The following is a 13,604-nucleotide window of genomic DNA, read 5'->3' on the forward strand; positions in this document are numbered from 1 at the left end:
AATTATTTAATCTTGTGGCCTAATTGATCATTTTCACTACCCATAGCTCTATTATGTATATGCTAGGGTCATGTGTAATGGTTAATGTTTCTTAAGTGATATTTTCCAGTCACATCATCCTCATCACCATTATTATTTAAAAACATATGTAATAGATAATGCTTATTAATGTCATTCAATCATTACCACTTAAGACAAATATGAGTTTTATTGTAAAAACATTAATTCGTTTATAAAATCTCATAATGCCCTAGGGGATTATGTAGGGGTTTTATCCACTAATATAATTCCCCTATAATAATATTCCATTACAAATATTCTAAAAGAAGTGGTAAGATTCCCAAATGGGGTTTGTAAGAATTGAATGATTTACAAGGTTCTAGGTTTATTAATCTGAGTAGAAGGTGGGGACTTGAGAGTGGCAACGTCCCCTAATTTGGGTTTGCAACTTGGTGATACCTTATATTTTCTTCACATATTTGTTAATTTTAGTTCAAATTGTTAAAATTATACCCTAAAAAACCACAAGACAATCTTTATGAATTTAATTAAGGTAGCGTTTGTTATGCAGGAATGACAAGAGGAACGGAATGATTCATTACGTGGAAATGAATAAAGTGATGTTTGGTTGCTCAATGGAATTGAATCATCCATTACACATGGAATCTCATTCCATCAAAACCATTCCTTCCCACCCTCCTTCTTTTTTTTTTTTCATTTCTTTCATCCCTCACCCTACTTTCTCAACACCACTACCATCGCCACCACCACCACCACCACTGATCACCGTTGTCGCCACCACCGATGCCACCACCACCACCACCACCACCGATGCCACCACCACCACCACCACTACCTTACCACCAACGCTACCACCGCCCACCTGACCATAACCGCCACCACCAATGTCGCTGCCTGACCACCACCTTCGTCGTCGCCACCCTACCATCGCCATCACTACCAATGCTACCACCGCCAGCACCACCACCACCATTTTCGTCGTCGGAGCTACCACCACCATTTTCTTCGCCGAAGCTACCACCATCGTCGCCATTTCAGGGGTTTTTTTTGTAAAAAAATAAATATATTTTGAGATAGGAATGTTTTTATTAGTTCTATTTCATTCATACAATTTTTTTTGGATACCAACAACATAAAGTAATTATTCATTTCATTCCCATAGGTTAACCAGACAAGACAAAAGAATGGTAATAATCCATTTCATTCCCTTGTTCATTCAATTCCTTATCTCATTTCATTCTCTCCTCATTCCATTACTTCCAACCAAACATACCCTAAGACTTAAAATCTCTACTATATATGATGCATGAGTGAATGATCTCTTAAATTTTAAGAGGTACAATCACTATTGAATAATAAACAATTAGTAATGCATATAAATTTGAAATTTTAGGGGTAGTATGGTATTTTGGACATGTTAATGGTTAAGAATATTTGATTTAGAAAATAGTTACAAATATAGTCCTTCAACTTCAACGAAACTTTGTTAATTTATAAAGTAGTTACACATAAACCCCTAATCTTTACCCATTTATTTGACAAATTCATTTAAAATTTTATTTCTTCTATATCTTTTTTTATATATTATGTTTAAAAAAAACCGGACTTACCGTTGCAATGTGCTTATTTTGTTGACGTTTCAATGTAAACTTTATTTTATTTTGATGTATTTATTATAATATACAAGTCAATTAAGCATAAAAGTACAACTCAAATATGCAATTATGAACCAAAAATATAATTACAAATTTAACCCTTTAATTATACTCAACTTTTGTAAATTTAATTAATAATTACTCTTTGATCCCATTAAGTTTACCCATATTTTCAACTATTTTCCTTTTTCTTCGTTTTTTCTTTTATATCTTTGAATATAATAAGTTTTAATAAATTTCAAACATACAATAACGACGTTTTTATTTTTGTTGACGTCTCAATATATGATTTACTAAATATCAATGTGCGTATTATAAACAAAATGATTTCGTGACATTTAAAAAAAAATATCAATTTTGGTTCAGGTCAAACTGCCCAGAAAAATGAGTTTTGATCATTTTTAAATTTCTTTTTTATTTTTCGAGTCAACGATCGAGGACTTTGACAGTAGGGATGAGTTCGGTACCGTATCGGTACCGGAAATACAAATCCCGAAATTTGTAAATTCTTGGTACTGGTACCGATACCAAAATATTCGGTTCGATAACGGTACCGGGATAGTACCGGTACCGAAGGTATAAATTCGGGAAATACTGTACCGATCCCGAAATTCAAAACTTTGGTACCGACGGTACCAAATCGGTATCGTTATGATACTGGTACCGAATTTGCTTATCCCTATTTGACAGATCAAAACGTGTTCGAGTTATAGCGAGATGTAAGCCAAATGAGTTTAGATATTCTAAAAAAAAGTTTAAAATTTTGAAAACCCAGTTATACATTAATTTGTTCATAATACATGTTTTAACACCGATTATGCATCCGATAACATGTTTGTGTGCATACCCCGCGGCATCCCGCGGGCACACAGCTAGTTAAACAGAACAATTGAGTTGGTTTAAAGTTTGAACACGCACAAGTCACAACGGCTTTAGTCCTGGACTCCTGGTCCTGAAACACTAACATCATCATTTGTTATGGTATTTAATAAACTTTACTATTTTTTAAACAAGGTCAAACCGATTCATGTAGTTTTTTCCCCTGTTTTTGGTCACGATTTAATAAATTTATTTCACCCAACCAATTTTCAACTCCACCAAGGAAAATTTATAAATGCGTCCCTGGATGAGAAATTATTCATTAACAGGCGCAATATGAATGAGAAAATGGAAATTTGAAGTAAGTTAGTTTGGAAGCAGTCCACTTTAAATAATATGCTTTATTTCTATTTGCATATGCCATTAACATCTTTCTATGTGCTTTTATTTTCTTTCTACCAATTATCCACCAAGTAAGACTTATTGAAAAAGATGTAAGACAAAGTCATAAAACTAACAGATATGATGACTAAGAATATGGTGTGAAAGTTGTTAAAAGTCAAGTTTATCAAATTTGAGTATATTGTTAAATGAGACTTAATTCACTTATTTGTATACCAACATACACAATTTTGCTATAAAACCATCTCTAACTCTCTTTTTAATATGTATTAACATGTTTCTTTTTCTCTCATTTCCTCTCACATTCCTTGCATAAGGGGGAGGGGTGGTGGATGTGATGAAATTTCTCATCACACATCCCACCCAATTAAATGGTGTCACATCATCAACTCCAAATCCATCACATGTGATAGTTTTTTACTAGAGGTGGTGGTGTGGTGTGGTGGTGTGTGATGAAATTTTTTTGTTTTCTTTTTTTTTCTTTGCAACTTAAAAAAATAAAACAATATTTTACTAGAACTTAAAAAATACAAACAATAGTTTACTAGAACATAATTTAACTTAAAAATTAGAAATAAAAAATAAAAGTTACAATAAAAAATAAACGTCTACTCCTCGTCTGAATCCGGAAATTCCAAACCTAAAGAACCTATAAGCTCAACTAGATCTCATCTCAACCGATGATGAATATCTTCATCATCGCAAGTCTAATTGGACATCATCGGGAACGGGAACTTGAGTCGTAGGATCCGGTACCCAGTTTGGAGAAATTGCATTTCCATCTTCTTTTATTAACATATTGTGTAATATGATGCATGCATACACGTAGCTAGAGATCGTGGGTTTTTTCATTGCACGAACCGGTCGACTAAGTATGCACCATCTACCCTTTAAAACACCAAAAGCTCTCTCGACATCTTTTCTTGCCGGTTCTTGCAACTTCTTGAACGCCTTTTCATTGGTCTCGGCAGGAAACGAAAAGGCTTTCACAAAAACAGACCATTGCGGGTAGATACCATCGATGTGACATTCGTCAATTTCGGGTCACTTTTGTTATGTAAACCCGACCCGTTTGTAACCCGAACATTTCAAATATATAAAATATTGGATCTTGTCATTTAAAATATATAAAATATATAAAATATTGTTTTTTTATATTATGCATTGTTTGACCATTTAAACATACCCATTTTTATGCAAACCATAAAAGAATCTTTATACCCAACCCTTCACTCCTTCCCTATATATACACACCCATCTTCTTCATTTTACTCTTGCTACATCTCCAAAAAACTCTCTCAAACTCCATAGATTCAAGGTTGTTATTTCTTATGTATTTTTGAAGTTTTGACTTCTCAAGTCAAACTAACTATAGTCTTTCATTCTAACTTGTTCATCTAACATTACTAACTCTTGAATATGGTGGTACAACATATATATAATACACACCCCTTGTTTCCTTTATTTGTTACTTCACCGACTTTGGTTGGTTAAGTTTCGAATGTCATAAGGCAAGGCTTCATGGAGGACTTCGTGTTCTTGATATATATTTACACACACATAACTTATTATACATATCACTTATGACTAACTTCTAACCCTTTAGTTTGTTCATCTTATTTACAAGTTCCATGGTGTGGGTTTGTATAAGACTAACCTCGGTTTAACCGAAACTAGTCCAAACCAGAAACCGAACTTTTGTTTACTAGTTTTGTTAAAATAGTTGTTTAAACATGTTTATTGCTAGATTTGAGTTTCAAAAATCATTTTTACAAGTTCTTTAATATTAAGCATATGGAATCCATCTATGAACTCGTTGGGAGATGGAAACCGAACTAAACCGAAACTTTTGCTTAAAAGACTTGTAGTTAACTTTTTTTGTTGTAAAATTTAAGTTTTCTTCATTTATAAACCAATATACAAGTTCTATGATATTTGGGCATATAGAAACCATCTATGAACTATTTGTGAGATGGAGACCAAACTATACCGACTTTTACTCGCTTAAGACACACAAGTGTGTTTTTAGTTATCAAGACTTGTATATTTCTTTAAAAAATAGTTTACAAACTTATTTTAATTATTTTTCTTAAGTACTTGGAATAGTTGGATCCAACTTGATCTCATAACATAGTTTGGACCGACAAAACCGAACACTCGCTTAACGTGCGTTGTTAGTTCTAAACAATAGATCTACGTACTTGGTTAAGTGTTAGTATATTTTAATGAGTTATCTCATAACAATTAATATTTTGGAAAGTTGACTTTGGGTTCGACCATTTGTCAAGACCCGAACCGACAACCCGAACACTCGTTAAAAACCCGTTTTAGTATCTTTAGCCTAATGGAACTTGCATTTTAGCATTTTCCCCACCTTATTACTTAACATTGGTTAAGTAAATATTAAGGTTAGATACTTTAACCCGGTTTTGAGCAAACTTACATTTTTTAAAAGGGTTATTATTATAAATTCTTAAATAGTTACATTTTAAACCTTGAACTTTAATTGATTAGTTTTTGCAACAATTATTTTATTTAAAGATCTTCAAGACAACCTTTCTAAATCCAAGACTTTCTTTTATTTAGGCTTCATACGTTAAACTCGTCGTTCCGGCAAATCTCCAAATAATCAATCTTTCAAGTTTATTACTTGAACGTGAGTAGCTTCATACCCCGTTTTCTATCTTTTATTTTGGGGGTGACATTTCAACTTATCTAAACTAAATGTTTTATACTTGGGTCTTAAACCACAAACGTTGTTGTATACCTTACTTGAATAATTGCTCGATTTGGTGTTCTATGCTTATTTGACTATGTGTTTATCGCTTTTGGATGGTGGAACTATAAATCCTAGACCATTTGGCAACCCCTCATGGCAAGGTGTCGTTAACGTAATGTAATTAACGATAACTATAAAATCCTAAACTATTTGGCAACCCCTTATAGTTGGGTGTCGCTAACTTGTTAGCGATAACTATTTATCCAAGTTTATAGCTATTATTTATGGTTTTGTATACTAGTTTTGTGGCTTTTCATAATATATATCTATTGTTCAAACTTATGAATTGCTCACCAACCTTTGTGTTGATAAACTTTATTTTATGAAATGTTAGAGGTTTGCATCTAGGTTGATTATGGAGTTCGGTGAAGAAAACATCACAAATACCGTTAGGATATTAGCAAAAATGAACAATATTTGATTTGCTATATTTTGTTATATTTTGTTGTATTTGAGTTATGAATATTTGGTTATGTGACATTTTCGATGTTGTGAAATGAAATGAGTTTGTTAAATATTGTCGCTTTAAATAGTGTCATGCGCTTATGAGCAATCGTTGCACCCCGGCATGTTCCGCCGCCTTTGGTCGGGGTGTGACAATCGACAAGATAGTAGCCACATCTGTAATATCTCCCGTTGACAAAATACGGACAGAAAGGTGCGGAGCCATCTGTTACGCTCTGAAACAACGGTGATGTGTACAGAACAGTGATTTCGTTGTTTGAGCCGGGAACATAAAAATAAGAATGTCAAATCCATAAATCATTTGACGCAATCGCTTCTAGTGAGATGGTCGGTTGTTTAATATCACCCCTAACATACGCCCCTCGTAACTCCCGTGGACAATTCCTCCATTCGATATGTGTACAATCGATTGTAAGGCCCCGAACCCGGTGACCCTACTTTAGCGTCGGATTTACTCATAAACACAGTTCTTCAAATCAGAGTTTATTAAAACTTTTCGCGGAATATAAAACATCAATCATTTGTTACAAAACATTAAATCTTTTCTTTGATACCATAACACAAAACTTTATATTTAAAACATCTTTACTTCTTTCTTCAGATGCCAGCCGTTCTATCCATGCCGTGTGTCATCTTCATGCTAACTCTATAATCAGCTCACCTGCGTGCATACTAAAAGTCAGCTACGCTGAGTGAGTTCTAGTTAATCGAACGCCATACAATACATACACATACATACATATCTGTAGATACATATCCATACTTCACTAGTTACCTTTCTGTTCTACATACATACTTGCTACCATACATACATACATATCTACAATCACTAACCTCAGTCTACCGAGAGTACGTTCATAGTTCACCGTCTATACCTGTACTCAAGGTCGTGAACACGTACAAGGTTCGCAGTCCTTACCTATGTTCACCATTTATGGTACGTACAAGGATCGCGGTCCTTCCCTGTACCATAGTACATCCACAACAAGTACAAGGTTCACAGTCCTTCCCTATGTTGCAACCTAATTCATAGCACGTACGAGGTTCGCAGTCCTCCCCTATGCTACAAAATCAGCACGTATAAGGTTCACAGTCCTTTCCTATGCTGAAATACATCCACAACACGTACAAGGTTCGCAGTCCTTCCCTATGTTGCAACCTAATTCATAGCACGTACGAGGTTCGCAGTCCTCCCATATGCTACAAATACAGCACGTATAAGGTTCACAGTCCTTTCCTATGCTGACGCCTATCTACATTACGTATAAGGTTCGCAGTCCTTATCTACGTTTACATATATCATCTACTTCACGTATAAGGCTCGCAGTCCTTAACTACGCCATCACCAGCCGAGTCTATGTCCGACAGAAGCTAGAGGCTCGCAGTCCTTAACTACGCCATCACCAGCCGAGTCTATGTCCGACAGAAGCTAGAGGGATTTGCCATCCTAACTTACTATGTCGTACGTAGAACTCACATGCCATTCGTGTACCTATATACACATACTTACATTATAACATAAGAACACTCTAGGCATTCCTTACCTCATTCATTTAACAACCATACCCCTTGATGTTACGTGCAATATCCGAAGATCGTTCACGCCCCGACAAGTATTCATTTGAAATATTCATACATCTTCGATATATAATATTCGTACCTTTATTTTTAACCTGACAGTACGCGCAATATCCGAAGATCGTTCGCGTACCGACAAACAATCATTCTTATCTATCACACATATCACATATGACATACACTTATCACTTAGGATAAATGTATTAACAACACATCGAGTATGCACACAGCCCCGAAAACATAACAAGGAATGGGGCTAGAAACTCACCTGAACACGGTTACGTTCACCGTTAATCGTAATCCCTTTCTTCAGCTGTGCACGGCTGACTGTATAACAAGTACACGTATCAAACAACTATCACTACTCATATCATCTTTCCAGTTTTAACTACCACCCACAACGAACGGGGGGTCCGGGGGCAGCGCCCCTGGCAGCGGGGTCTAGGGGCCGCAGCCCCTAGCAGGGTCCAAGGGGCAGAGCCCCTGGCTGGGGTCGAGCTGCCAGGTCAGCTTGGAAAAATTTTATTTACATTAATTGTCTTAACACATTTTCCATTAGGTTTTTAAATTATTTTCTAAGCGAACTTAACTTTAGGCGAAGTTAAACCTTAAGCGAACTTAGCTTTAGGCGAAGTTAAACCTTAGGCGAACTTAGCTTTAGGCGAAGTTAAACCATAGGCGAACTTAGCTTTAGGCGAAGTTAAACCTTAGGCGAACTTAGCTTTAGGCGAAGTTAAACCTTAGGCGAACTTAGCTTTAGGCGAAGTTCATCAGGCGAACATAGCTTGCAGGCGAAGTTCATCAGGCGAACTTAGCGTGCAGGCGAAGTTGTCGTCTGCAGGTTCTGTTCGCTCTTAAATCCTTCGTTCCTTAACCAAATAACTCGATTTAGGTACCCATGGAATCGTCTGACCAGCGCCTACAAATCCCAACTATCAAATCGGCCTAACATCGATGTTTAGAGGGTGCGATTTAGGCATATAGGTTACGGGTCCTTTTTATCAATCGATTAACCCATCAAATCATAACCATTTTCAGTAAGTTTAGCTTTGTTGGATTCGTTTTTACCATACAAACTCAGATCTACCATTTCTCAAATCAAACCGAACCTATACGAACGATTTCTAACCGTAAACGTACCTTGAACGAGTCGAACTTACGAACACGAGCTGGTCTTGTTGCTTTGGTTCGTCACGACGATCTAGCACCAACTAACGTTTACTCTCTCTCGGATCCTGCTCGTTTATGGTGTGTGTGTTTTTGAATGTGTAGAGATTAGAATGGAAAGAGATGAGGTTTAGGGTTTTATAGTGGTTTAGGGGATATTTATATCCCTTAAAGCCCATGGACCTATGGCCCATTCTCATTTAACCCATCTCAATTAATCTAACACTAGCCCGACTCATACCAACTCCTACTCTATTATTTATTTCCCGAACCCGAGTCAACTTTCCCTCTATTATTAAGTAATATAATTAATATCATTTTGGAAATTTCGGGATGTTACATCGATGCTACCGAGTATCCCTGGAAAATGCCATCTAGCCTCGTGCGCGGCGTAAAGACGTGTAATGTCGTGTCTTGTTGGTTTTCATAGAAACTCTTTGCCATTTTTATAATCGCGTTAGAAAAGAATTGTAGACATTCACGTGAAGTTCTCTCAGACATTTGTAAGTATTCATCGAATTGGTCGGGTGGGTTACATGTCGCTAGTTGACGAATAACGTAAGCGGCGTAAAACTTCGTTTACCCCTCGCATCGTAAGCTTCTTGAAACCATTCTTCGTTTGCTTCGACGTCGGCTACAATATTTAAAAATAAAGATTTCGACAAACGAAAGCGTTCCCTAAACGTCTCGTCATTTTATTTCAGCTCCTCCACAAAATAGTCGTTCATTAGCATGTCGTGGGCATGTATACGATCACGCTCCCCTACTTTTTTCTTTGGACGACTCGGGCCTTCAAGTTCGTTATATAGCAATGGGAACCATTCGAGAATGTCATCGTCCGAAGACGAAGAGCTATCGGTGTCTAAGGGATGCAAGTAATTCGGAAATGCCATATTTTTTTGTTGTGAATGAAGGGGAAGTTTTGAGTTGGATTTGTGTATGTTTTGAAGATATATTGTAGTTATTTATATAGGTAAAATATGTTTTTTTTTTATTTTCCCAACGGTCTCCTCATCCAACGGTCATCCTGTAACATCCCCAAAATTTTGGTTCAAATTTGACAACTTAGTTAAGTTGAAGGATCAAAATTATTCTCTAAAATAAATAATGAGAAAAAAAATTTAAATAAAGAAAATATAAACATTCTATAAAAAAATAAAAATATCCCATAAATAAAGTCATCTCATTTAAGGATATGGAATAAGAAAATTCCATCCCACATTGAAAGATGTAAGAAAATGGAAGATTTTCACATGGGTATAAATAAGGAAAATAGAATTCATCCCACATGGAAAGTGGTAAAGATTTGGAAGCTCTTTATAAAAAGATAAAATTCCATAGTAATATTTTTTTATGCCTAGCATGAACCCAGTGGTCCTAGCGGAGGATGCGAAACACCCGACGCGCACGCGCACGGGCACGTGCTCGGGCAATGGGCACAATATAAGAATACTTATAAGAAAAGAGATAGTTAAATTTCGAAAGTTCTCGAAATATAAGAATCTTTGTTATTTAATCATCATCTATAAAAAGATGAAATAAAGAGAATGATGAATTTAACTAGACATAAAAAGTATGTCTTCTCAAAGGAAAATCAGTTAGCAGACCTATGAAAATTCAAGGGTATAATCAATAGAAATAAACGGAAGGAATCAGTCAAGATCATAAGTAAAGGATATCATTATTCAAGAATGAATATCTTGAAAGTTATCGAGATGAATAAAGGATTCGGTAGACTGAATTCAAGATACAATCTAGTTAACATCAGTAAATGTTTAGAATACACAAGGTAAGGTAAATAGTTAAACACAACTGGCCACTGTGCTTAGCAATTTACAATTACTTATGACATTCTGAACTATTAAATGAATACATCGTCCAAGATGTGAGTTAACAACAATTCAGGAAATTTCAACCATTCAAATAGTTCGAGTTAAACTCGAGAAACAGATTAGAAAGAATCTGCTAGTAAAGCAAATGAGCGAGAAATCATTCACTACGAATCTCGAGGACGATATTCATTCCAAGGTGGGGAGGACGTAACATCCAAAAATTTTGGTCCAAATTTGACAACTTAGTTAAGTTGAAGGATCAAAATTATTCTCTAAAATAAATAATGAGAAAAAAAATTTTAATAAAGAAAATAACATTCTATAAGAAAATAAAAATATCCCATAAATAAAGTCATCTCATGTTAAGGATATGGAATAAGAAAATTCCATCCCACATTGAAAGATGTAAGAAAATGAAAGATTTCCACATGGGTATAAATAAGAAAAATAGAATTCATCCCACATGAAAAGTGGTAAAGATTTGGAAGCTTTTTATAAAAAGATAAAATTCCACAGTGATATTCTTTTATGCCTAGCATGCACCCAGGGGTCCTAACAGAGGGTGCGAAGCACCCGAAGCGCATGCGCACGGGCACGGGCGAAGGGCGATGGGCGCAATGTGGGGCTTTGATGACGCACTTTGCACTTCGCACGCTCGCATCGCCGCGAGTATTTTTAGACAATGGGAGTTAAACTCAGAAGTAACAAGCTACCAAAAGACAAGGGACTAAAAGTGAAATATTGAATTCAGGGACCCATCGCGCTACGCGATGAGCCCAAAACACAGGTCATCGCGTATCGCGATGGACCTTGATGAGTCAGCGGACACGTGGCAGCTTCTAGTATGGCGGCGTAAATTTTGCGGCGCCGCGATACGCGACGAGGTTACCTTGACCCATCGCGTACCGCGACGGGTTACAATCTCAGCCTATAAAAGGGGGGGGGGGTCACGGCTCCATCACTTCTCACACCTAAATCCTTTCTCTCTCTAGATTTACTCTCTCACTACCTCGGTTTCCGTGCCCCGACCCGACAATCGTCACCTCGTAACCCGTGCCATACACCGGCGACACCTCGAAGTGTGTGCCACCGAATATAACCCGACAAATATACCTCGAAGTACGTGCACAACATGACAACCACCACCTCGTTTTGCGTGCCAAGCATCGTAGTGCGTGCCAAGCTCAGAGGTTCTAAAAGTTTAAGCCGTAGAATGTGATAGAGAGTGGAAGTGTTGCTCGATCAACCTTAGTAATAGAACTTCGAATACCTGTGTAAGGTAGGAGTTCTGCCTAAGTCATTATTTTATTATTATATGGCTTAAACCATAGTCAGGGATATAGCCCAAACCTTGATTATAAGCTTTACAAAAGATTATAGTAACGTTTCTTTACAATTAAGAAACACATAATTTTTCATTCATAAGGATATAGTCAGAATATAGTTTCTTCACAATTAAAAAACATGGCATTTTATATTCATGAAATATAATTAAAATATTGTTTCTTTATGATTAAGAAACATAAGATTTTACATTCAATACTAGCAGTCAATGAATGTTTCTTCTTGAAGAAGAAACAGATTATAGATGTTTCTTCATGAAGAAGAAACTCAGCATATGATTTGGTAAATAAATAAAAAAGACTATATGTCTCAATATTTTATTCAAACAAATGATCAATCAAGGTTTAAAGCTATCAAAACCAGACTAAGGGTCTGTAGCCGGATCAAGTAACGATTTGGATATTTATATACCTATTTTATTATAGGTCAATCAATCAATCAGTCAGTCAATCAATCAATCATTCATTCATAGTCAAGGTTTCAAACGAGATCACCAATCATTCAGAACAGACAATCACAGGTGAATACGTTCAAACCTTTTATAACGTGAATACGTTAACCTTTTTAATCAGTCAAAACATATTTATACTCAATGAGACGAACGGGTGTTTGTCTTAACGAGTCAATCAATATTTACTTGAGATTATGTGATCTCTAAAACGTTATAATACAAAGTAGAGAATAAAATCAACTCAAACCGAATACACATGTGTCTGGATCCAAACATAACCGTTGAGCCTAATCATTCACAGGCTACGTGGGCGCGGGCTAATGGTTATAACTAGTTTCCCATTAAGGGCTACGTGGCTCGGGAATAATTGTGTGTGTAGGGCAGTGGTACATACACCAGAAGTAGAAATGTTTCTGCTGAGCTTGTAGAGAAAACTATATTTGTATTGTAATGTCATTCAAATGTTTTATAGAGTCATACGTGTTCACCAGCATATAGCTGACGTATTTTTCTCCACATTTCAGGGAAACATATTAGCACAGGTAGCAAGGAACATAGTCATTCATGAAGATAGACGCCCACAAGGTAGAGATGGCTCAGTTTTAAATTATTAAAATATTATAAACAAGATTTAAATATGATTTATAAATCAAACACTCAGATATTTATTATCCGAGAAGTTTTTAAATAAACTAATATTATATTATAACCAAAGTCTTCCGCTAAAGTAAATCGCAACTCTGATGTATTTACAAAAAATGTACCAACTATTGGTCATACGCCTAGGCCCTAAGCCGGGGTGTGACACATCCCAACGGCTCCATTCCTTGGTTTTCACCCCATCACACGCATGATGGCCATCACGCAAATCTCCTCCCTCAAGCTTGACAAGGCAGTGGCGGCGGTGTTGATAAACCCATCACGCGTGATGGGTGGATCATCACGCGGTGCCCCAGGTGTCCTAAGACCATCCATGTAAACAGATTTTACCCAACATTTTCTGCCATCTAAATATATTTTACTCAACATTCTGTTAAGACCATTCACATTCAAAAACCAACCCAAACCAATATTTTATTTTAAACTAATTT

This window comes from Bidens hawaiensis, unplaced genomic scaffold (assembly GCF_021521415.1).
Source record: "Bidens hawaiensis isolate Kalapana, Puna unplaced genomic scaffold, B.hawaiensis_p1.1 tig00009985_1, whole genome shotgun sequence".
Lineage (NCBI taxonomy): Eukaryota > Viridiplantae > Streptophyta > Magnoliopsida > Asterales > Asteraceae > Bidens > Bidens hawaiensis.